General features: G+C 32.8%; 1 pseudogene; it reads right to left on the minus strand.

Annotated features, from left to right (window-relative positions):
• Positions 1–228: 228 nt before the first annotated feature.
• LOC111894294 (60S ribosomal protein L2, mitochondrial-like) lies at positions 229–2,078 on the minus strand (annotated as a pseudogene).
• Positions 2,079–10,376: the final 8,298 nt, after the last annotated feature.

The raw sequence follows: 10,376 nt of genomic DNA on the forward strand, positions 1-10,376 counted from the left end.
CGCGCCAAGCGCCGGGTGTGAATATTTTATTCAAAAATTAAATTGTAGAGACGATTAAATTGTGGATATTTTATTCAAAAATTAAAATAATAATAAATAAATGTACACTCTTGATTACAAATCCGATTATGTCAAACTGTACAAATGTTAAAATAATAATATATAAATGTACACTCTTGATTACAACCCCGATTAGATATTTATTTTTTTTAGTATAATTATGATTTATGTTGTTTTTTTTTGTCACAACAGACAGGTAACAGATAAATCGACACTTAGGTAACAGATAAATCGACACTTAGGTAGCCAATATATAACTCACATGAGCTCGATCCACTCCAAATTTCCCATCTTTTTCCACCTTTTCACTTTCTCTCACCTTTGACTTTGACTCTGACTCATTAACAACCCTTAAAATCCCCCTTTGTCTCAAACTCCCCCAAGAAACAACTGCTTTTCGTTTCATCTTATGCCCCCTACACAATACTATCCTTATCCCACCTTTTTACCTCATTAAGCAACAAACTTTTATTCTTTTTCACATCATCTTTCATTCTTGGAACAAAAAATTCCGGTTTTGCCCCTGCCACCGCCATTCTTGGAACACCCAACACGTTCACAAACGAAGAAGGAGCATCATGTCTTTTTTTCCCATTTGAAGATGAAAATGCAGACAAGAAAACATCCTTAACATTTCTCATGTGGGTCCCCGTTTGACTTTAACTTTGACTACTCAAGGTCCTACTACCTTTTGAAAGTCCAACCACTACATGATCTGTTTAGGCCTTAAAGATTCCACCTTTTTGTCTTCTAACATTCCGGGAATTGAAGAGAATGAAAATCGAACTTTGATGGAGATGGAGGGTAGGATCTTGGGGGTGAGGTGAAGTTTTTTTAGAGGGAGTTGACTTTTTTCGGGCGGTCAAAAGCTGCCCCTTCGACCCATCTGACCACTGTGATCTGTGAAGTGCGATTTAGGTCGTATTCGATTCGTTCAACTACACCTACTGACAAAGTGTTGCGTTTTAGGTCAATTGTTCTTTGTGACCGTTTTGCCCCTCCCCCTCTGTGGAAAATTGTGATACGACCCTTTGAATTTCTACCTGCTGACTTGTCTTTACTTGTAACGAATTGCCTAAGTGGCCTTTTAGAGCTCACATTTTGAGCACCTATAGGAATATGATAAATTCAGTAAAACTGTTTTTGTTTGGATAAATCATAGATGAATTTCAGATAACAGTATAATCAGTAATGTTCAAATCCTAAGCACCACATCTCTACAATCAAATTAAGAAAGCTGGAAATGACATCTCTCTGGTACTGATTATCCATCTTGAATTGAAAATATGTAGCTTTAAATACAAATTTCTTTTTACTTTATCAGCATATGATTCATTCTTTCAATATATTTGCATTTTTACATGTACAAATAAGTGTTTACTGAATGTACATGAACAAAATCAACTCTTTTTATTTAAAAGAGTATACCATGGTCCAGGAATGCCAAAGAAAGTTTCGCTTCTGATGTCAAAAAGGTTGTTTCTTATTGTAAAGTTGAAGTTAGGGTTCAACAAGAAGAGCAACAAACAAACAAATTCAAAAAGTCACCTGTTTCATCAGCAATTCATAAAACACGTGTTTTTGGAATTACGATTACCAAATTAAAACTCTGAGAGAACCAATATCCCAACAAAGCTAAAACCTCAAAAACAGAACTTTGCCTTGGGTGACTACCGATACCCTTAAGCATTTTGACCTTATACAGACGTGGGTTTTGAGGCTAGAGACACATAGACGACACTCGAACATGTAATAATTTGAAAGAGCTAGGTTTGACATCAAAACTGGAACAAAAAATTTGTATTTGCACATTAATTTTGACATCAAATTCAATCTTCATTGAGCCCCTTTTTCAGATTCATTTCTCTTGAACATGACAATTTCAACTTCGAATTTGCAAAAAAAAAAAACTTACGGCTGATAGAGTGCTTGGATCTCATCTGAAAGCTGCTAATCCTCGAAGTAATCTGAAGCGAGCGGTGCGAGTGTAGAAGATAGAGGAGATAAAGAGAGAGCATGGTGGCTTCCTGTCACCGAAAAAGTGTTGCGAGAGCACAGTAGGTGGCGGCGACGACGATCAGATACAGATACAGTGAGTGGTGCGAGGTTGGAGAGTGGGTGGTGATTCACTACTGATGGAGATGATGACGATGAGTAGGCGGATGAGGTGCGATGTCGGCTTTTCAAAATAGGGTTTTTGCTATTTGTTTGAGGGAAAATGCGAGTGTAAAGGACAGGGAGAAAAATAGTATGTTTACTTTTTTGATTCAATTTATGAAACGTCAATGTTAATGCCATTAATTTGACAAACGAAAATGTGAATATTTAATGCAATTAATTTGTAAAACGGAAATGTGACAGGAGTATTAAAAGATATGAATAAATTGATTGTATATTATACAGTAGGTGTAGTACCTCTTAAATTTCAAGAAATAGGCAATATCCTTAATAATATAGTAAAGATTAATGACATCATTGTTATATATTAAGTCAACGATTACTTCTTATAATAAATGATTGACAATCATTGGTAGCGATAATCCACACATTACATTGCCTTCGGTTAACAGTAAATGTTGACATATGATTAGATCTTAATTAGTTTATAGGTGCCAAACAAAAACTAAGGTTAGAAAAAATATTAGAAAAAGAAGGGCATTTTAATAATTATTCACTTTCCTTAATTTATGTTAATAACTACTTAAATGTTGTATTGAAACATTTTCGTTTTCATCTTTTTACTATTGACTCGATTTAGCCATTGAAGATTTGATCACGTTAAATTGGACCATAAAGTTAGAGTTTTGACTCGTTTTGCACTTATAACGTCCTGAATATCCGGTTTCCTGGTCTATATGACATTCTAAATTAAACCTTGAATTTCCGATCATGCTAAATTAGACCCACTACTAGAAAAAAGCCCTTTAATGACGCGCAAACAATGACACGCGGTGATTTACGATACGCAAAAGTGTGTGCCCCAAAAATAATGTCATCTCTTCTAAAATTTGAAGGATAGAGGATGCGCTTTTTGTGCGCGCCCTAAAATTAGTGTCAGAAAAGAAAAAAAAAGAAATACGGAGGATGCCTTTCATAAGATGTGCGTCATGTAAGTGTGCCGCTTTATATTTTTTTTAATGAAACACGCGTTTCAAGCGGGAAATGAAATCTCAAAAATTAAAACCCCGCCTCCTATTCCAATTAGCAAGAAAGAAGCCTAGGGTCTTCGTCTTCCCTTCTCTCTCTCTCTCTAACCTAAAACCCAATCTGCGATTTCGTAGAGATCTCCCATGGCTGTAACAAATGTTGTCTCATATCACTGATCTTCACAGCGATGGTGGCTTGAGGGAAAGAATATGACAGCGACGGTGGCTCCAAAGAAAAAAGACGCCACGTCGGTGACTTTAGGGATGGAAGATAACAATGATGAGTGGGTCAACCCTCATGAAATCGATCCACACTTGCTACTTTTCTCCTACCTTTCTCTCCACCCTTCTCTTTCACCATAATCATCTTCTTATTCATTCACAAAATATTCAACATGAAAATCAAATCGTTGTTTCATATTTCATTCATTCATATAAAGCCCCGATATTTCAATTCGATTTTGAACCCTACCTAAATCATCATCCTGGAAAAACCCTAGCACATCATCCCTAAAACGCCCAATAGAAAAAAACCCAAATTTAAATCCCTAATTGATTCAAACGATGAGAACTTGGATGAATTCGCACCTTCTTCACCCTCCGGTTCGATTTCATGGCATTGTTGATTCAAAGTTTTAGGTAATATTTCTTGATATTGTTATACTCTTATCTCTTTAACTATCTTCAATTGTTCGTTTCAATGTCTCCAGTCGATTTCATTATCTTCAATCGATCGAAGTGAAAGATGCCTATATTTTCGGAGTTGATTTGTTAGGGTTCGTTCACATCCCTGTGGAGGAGACCGTGATCTCCTCTTCATTCCACGATCCCCACTTCTACTCTTTATGCATCTCAGGTATTCTTCGTTCCTTCTCCCTTATTCTCATTCTTGTTTGATTTCTTAGGTGTGAGATCCTCCTCCCGTACTTTTCTGCTTCTCGATCCCATTCTGATAATTTGTTAACAGTTGCACACACTCTATGCATCTACTCTCTATGCATCTCAGGTTTCGTTGTTCCAGCAATGAACCAAGATTTATCAACATTTTCACCTTCGACAGCAAGGAGGATTCACTAACTCTTGTTATGGTTCATGGATATGCAGCTGCTTAGGGCTTCTTCTTCAGAAATTTTGATGCTTTCGGCAATTTGAGCTCTAATGATGGTTCACAAAATGATCAAGTTGGTATGAATTCTGAAGTTGCATCTGTCATTAGGGAATTCACCGAGCCATTTAGACAAGATGATGATTATGAAGATGAAGAAGAAGAAGTAGAGGTAATGTTTGTTTCCTTTTGAGTTTGTACAGATGAGAGAATTATGTCATCTGTCGATTCAAGGTGGTATCTCTCCAATTGTAGGGCACCATTTACAGATTTGCGGCTCTTCACGCACACAGAGGAAATGGTAGAATTTAGCAAAGGCAGATTGGAGAGATACCACCAGATACACATTCATGTCCCTATTGTGCGATTCAATTGGCAAAAAATCAAGTCAACAATTGAATTAGGCTGCTCAAGGTTTTCTAACACTATATTAGGTTTTTTTCATTTATAGAGCAGGTAATTTGAAGAATGCTGTCCCTAAAATCAATTTCTATAATCACTTGGTGGCAGACTTGTGTGAACTGTACCAAAATTCAAGGTTTTATTCTCATCTCTTTCATTGGTTCATCTTTTTGGCTGATTAGGTTTGTTTGTGTTTTCAGTTGATGCATATTAATGCTTATTTGATCAAGGAAGTGGTAGGAACTTGGTAGTAATGATGATGTCTTTTAGTTTTTTGGTTGTGATTCCACCTGATAAAGTAACATACTGTGAAATATTCCACCTGAACAAACCCGGTTGGTGGGATTAATCTCAAATCTGACATTCTTGAAATCTTTAAGAACTTGATTTTTTCTGCTCAACAATTTTATTATTTAAAAAAAAAAATTGCAGCCTGTTCACTGTGGATGTGTTGTTTCAAAGTATCTTCACGATTTGATCTTTATATTGAACCTCACGACAAGTTTTTAAGACATTTCATACTTACACGGTTTTATAACTGTGTATATACGATAGAGTGAAATGCATTGGTATCTACATGGATCAATACGAAGTGCTTGAGCAATTTGGAAAGGGGGCATTTGGTGTTGCCCTTCTTGTACGCCATATACATGAAAGAAAAAAGTAAGAATGAAATTGAATTTACCCTGCTTACATGGTTTTGTAATTTGTTTGTTTTGATGTCTGCCCTTCTTGTACTCCATAACACATCAGTTGGTGTTGGTCATCATTAATGTAATTAGCCCTAAATGTCCCATATAAATGATTGCTTTTGTTCATTTGTATTTCTGCAAGAATAGTTATAGCAGCAAACAAACAAGTAGAAGATTATTGATTTTTTTATGGCTATGACCTATGGGTATGATGACAGGGTGAGATTTGAATGGCATTTGGAGATTTATTAAAGACATTATGGGCTCCTGGGGCAACAGCTGTACCACCACGAACATTCAAGTCCAAGCTTGCTCATTTAAGATTTCCTGATTTCAAAGAGTTGCAGACTAGTGGCAAGGGCAGCTGCAAGCATCCTGGAAGTAACAGAAAAAACCGCACGATTCAAAATGTTCATACTTGCATTCTGTTTTAAGCTCTAAATGTGACAGTGGTATATTTTCGTCTTTTTTCATATTATAAACTTGCTTCAGATATGAATTTTGAACCTAATCTTAATAGCTTATATATATATATATATATATATATATATATATATATATATATATATATATAAACTACCCTTTTGGCAGCGATTTTACTTAGTGTAATATACATGGAGATTTGTCAAAGACTTAATTTGACTATTGTTGGGTCATGGGTTGGTGAAGACTTTTTAATTTGACCTGAAACCCGGAACCCAGAGGTATGTTTATTCAGCTACTCATCAAAATGGTTCATCTACAAAACATTTGCAAAGTTTGAATTTTCTTTAATTTTTTCCGATTACTGTTTGATTGAAAGGGATTGAAACTATCTCATTTCATAATTCATTTCAATCTCTCTGAATCATTACAGAACTTATTACATAAATAGAAATAAACTAATTAACTATTTTCATAACAACCAAATAATGAAAAATTACATGTATGCCCCTGATACAGTAAAAAGACAATTCTACTCTTATAGTTAATGTTGTTGAAACTGACATGTTAGATTGAAAAAAGAGTTAAAGGGATTGAAACTTTTCTCATTTTTGAATCCATTCAAACTCTCTGAATCATTACCAATGGTGCTTCCCACCTGTGAGAAATTCCAACTTTATCAAATATGTTGATAAATTAGCTGATACTGTACATGATCAGGGTGGTGAGTTGACCCAATTGACCAAATAATAAACTCACACTTTTATTTCCTTTAATTTTTAATATTTAATCTTGGCTTTCAGGAGACATGGGTTCGAATAAATCCATTTTGTTTTTATTTAATAGTTATTCATTGATTTGATCTTGGATAAATTCCAACTTTATCAAATATGTTGAGCTAAGAGATATTTGCATTAGTATTAATTATACACGCATTTTAATAAATAACTTCTTTATTGTACAATTAAAAATAATGAAAGATTTGTTCCTTTTTGATCAAATAACACAATAATATCGTAGTTATATTTTATTGTATTTTACATTACTGCTAAACTTAAAATGATCATGATATATACTTATATTATTAATGATATTTATATATATGACTATTTTTCTGATATTAAAAGCCACAAATAAAGTTTCAAGCCCCCTGTTTGACAACAAAATTCTCTAGCCTAAAGCACAGAACCAAAATTGCAGCAATACACCATATGAAGAGCTAAGGGCAAAAAAGTCAAAAACCCAAAATGCAACAGATGTCCATAACAGTGGAAAAAGATATCAAAAAGAAAAGCAGCCGATATGATCAATGTAAGAGACATTTAAAGACAAAATGATAACAAACCAATATAGCAAATGTCCATGACAGTGGAAGAATAGAAAAAAAGTCCAAGAAACTTTGAAAAGAAACCTTACATTATATGACTTTTTAGCTTTTTAGTATTGTCACCAAAAAAAATGCAGAGTTTATTTATGCTCTATAAAATAAACTTCTTTTTTAACAGGTTGCTGTATCAGTGCAAATTCTTGAAAATACATTAATGGTTTGTCCAGGTACTAGTAAGTGTATAATGTCTTATATAATTGGAGTTGACAGCCTTAAGGCAAAAAGGCTTGAAAATATTCCAAGGGCTTTTGATTATTGTGAAGACATACGATTGTGAATGGATGGAAGGTATGCCTATGCCCTCATAATTATATAATTTTTTCCCATCTTTACCCTTTTTTTTGCAGTCTCTCAAGCTGGATTAATGCAACAACTCCATATATTCTCAGTAAGACCTTCCATTTCCGTTGGTGTTGTTTCATCTTCACCTGGCCAATCATCTTCACCTGACCAATGATCTGGATTAATTCAAACCCTTTGTTTAGAGAGAAGCTAACTCTTCCTGTATTTAAATTTTCAAGGATGCATGCATTGATAAATCAAAGGTCCTTAGCCCTCTGCATTCTTAAGTATTATTACTTTGTGTTACCATTTGTGGCTCCTTTTCTTCTTTGTGTTTTTTTGTTATCAAGTTACATTATTGCTAATCTGCTATCAAATTGGTCTTTCTTTTAGTATAAAAAATAAAAGGTGTACTAATTAATGGTTACTCTCAAGAACTGCTAATCTTTCCATGCCTTATGTTGGTGTTCAAGTTGGACCTCCTAGTCTTGTGCAGCAACAGCAACCTCCAATTACAGGTTTGGTTTGAATTTTGATTCAATTTTTATTTTTGTTATTATCATTTATCGATATAAATTAAATGGCATAATTAAGGTATCAATATCATCACTCTTACTTATTTGTCTATATCATTCTCATGAAAATGTTTATGTTGTGTATTATATATTCATATGTCCAGTTGTGCTTTCTACATAGCAGATGTTAACCTTGGTCTTTGCGTTTTTTGTTCATAGATTACAAACACCAATTTCTTTCAAACAACAGAAGATCTAGAGTTTAATTGGGTGATTGAAGGTGATTTTGGTTCTTGAAACGAGACTCAAGATATCATATTTTGGCATGGCTAGAAGCTTTGGAGGAAACGAGACTCAAACAAAAGTAAACACACAGAGAGTTGTTGGCACATAGTAAGCTAGATGATGCAATTGTATATAAATGAGTTCATTTTATATAATATTTACTCACTTTTGGAATAATTATTTGTATTTGACATATTAGTGAAATGAATTATGTTTGTTATTTATTGTATTTTATTTTGTATTATGAGATTTTTATTGTATTATTTAATTTGAAAATTAGTAAATCTATAAATAATATTTTTTTAAACATTAAAAATTATGATACGCAAAAATGTGTGTCATCTTCATTTATGACATGACCTTTCTTGACAGGGGCTTTATTGATACGCATTGCGTGTCATTAACACGCGTGTCGTCAGGTTACGACACGCGAATGCGTGTCGTCTTCCTTTATGACAGGGCCTTCCTTGATACGCTTTGCGTGTCGTAAACGCGCGTCATAGATGAGCGTCGTAAATGCGCGTCGTCTCTCTTTATGATAGTGCCTTCCTTGATGCGCATTTGCGCGTCGTCTGAGCCTTTTACGACGCGCAATGAGCGTCGTAAAAGGCTGTTTTTCTAGTAGTGACCTTTTTATTAAAACTAAACTTGGTTTTAAGTTTTTTGAAATTTTTTTAGTCAAAACTAAACTAGTTTTATTTTATATATATATATATATATATATATATATATATATATATATATATATGTTTTATATTTATTTATTCATGTTATTATTAAGTTTATAAATTATATAAGTATTTATATGTAAATCTGTTTATTATAATTTTATAATAAACAGTTTATACCGGTTGAAAATGTATATTGTAGTTATTATCATGTATAACGTTATTTAACACTTTTTTACATTAAAATTACCAATTAATTAAAACGGAGTAAATAACATATCTGAGCTCTCAATATATTGATATTTGTGGTTTCCTCAAACTTTTTTCTTTATAATTTTCATTCTTTGGAAGTTATAATTATTTTCATTTATTTAAATCAAAATAAAAAAACCAATAAATAATCAAAATTATAAAAAAATAGAAAAAGAAATTGAAGGCCAAAACTGTAATATACTATAGTATATTTGTACATTTTATATTTTTAAAAAAAAAAGTAAAAAAGAGTATCAAGTTGATGACAATAAACAAAAAAAAAATAATAAAGAAAAACTTAAAACTAAATTTATTTTTGATTAAAAGAATAAAAAAATGAAAATAAAAAGCATTTTAACCTATTTTAGTTTTAATAAAACAAAAATATATTTTTTCCAAAGTTCGAAGGTTTAATTTAGCATGTTCAGAAGTTCATAATCTACTTTAAAATGTCATATTAGTAGGGAAGCAAGTAATCTGCAACATAGTCATAAGGTTGTAAAGGGGCAAAACGAGTCAAAACTCAGACTTTAGGGTCTAATTTAGCATAATCAGATCTTTAGTGACTAAATCTAGTTAATTTTGAGACTTTGATAATTAAAAAAGTCAAAACCTTTTTTTAAAAGTAGGAAATGTTTTCTTCTTTACTAGTGTTGATTTTTAACATGTTAACACTAGAATCAAATGGATTGCTCTCATACCATACCAAATAATGTGCTTTGATTCGAAGCCTAGGGTTAGAACCCACTAGTACCTGGTGGCAAATTTAACGGGTTTCTCGATGGTCACAGGCTACTATTCGATTTCAAATTATAAGTGTAATTTTTTTTATATTAAAATGCACCCTTTAAAAAAAACATAAAAACAAGCACGACTAATAATTTGAGAGAAATAAGGAAACTCAAAAAATATGCAAGAATTCTTTTTATTAATGCATAACCCTAAAACAAGGAATTGGTGGCGAATTTAGCGGGTTTCTCGATGGTCACATGCTACTACTAAATTTCAAATTATAAGTGTAATTTTTTATATTAAAATGCAACCGTTAAAAAACATAAAAACAATTACAACTAGTAGCTAGTATAAGGTGTGACTAATAATGTAAATTCTTGAGTCCACCCTTCCTACTAATTTGAGAGAAATAAGGAAACTCAAAAAA

This window comes from Lactuca sativa, chromosome 3 (genome assembly GCF_002870075.4).
Source record: "Lactuca sativa cultivar Salinas chromosome 3, Lsat_Salinas_v11, whole genome shotgun sequence".
In the NCBI taxonomy this organism is placed as follows: Eukaryota; Viridiplantae; Streptophyta; class Magnoliopsida; order Asterales; family Asteraceae; genus Lactuca; species Lactuca sativa.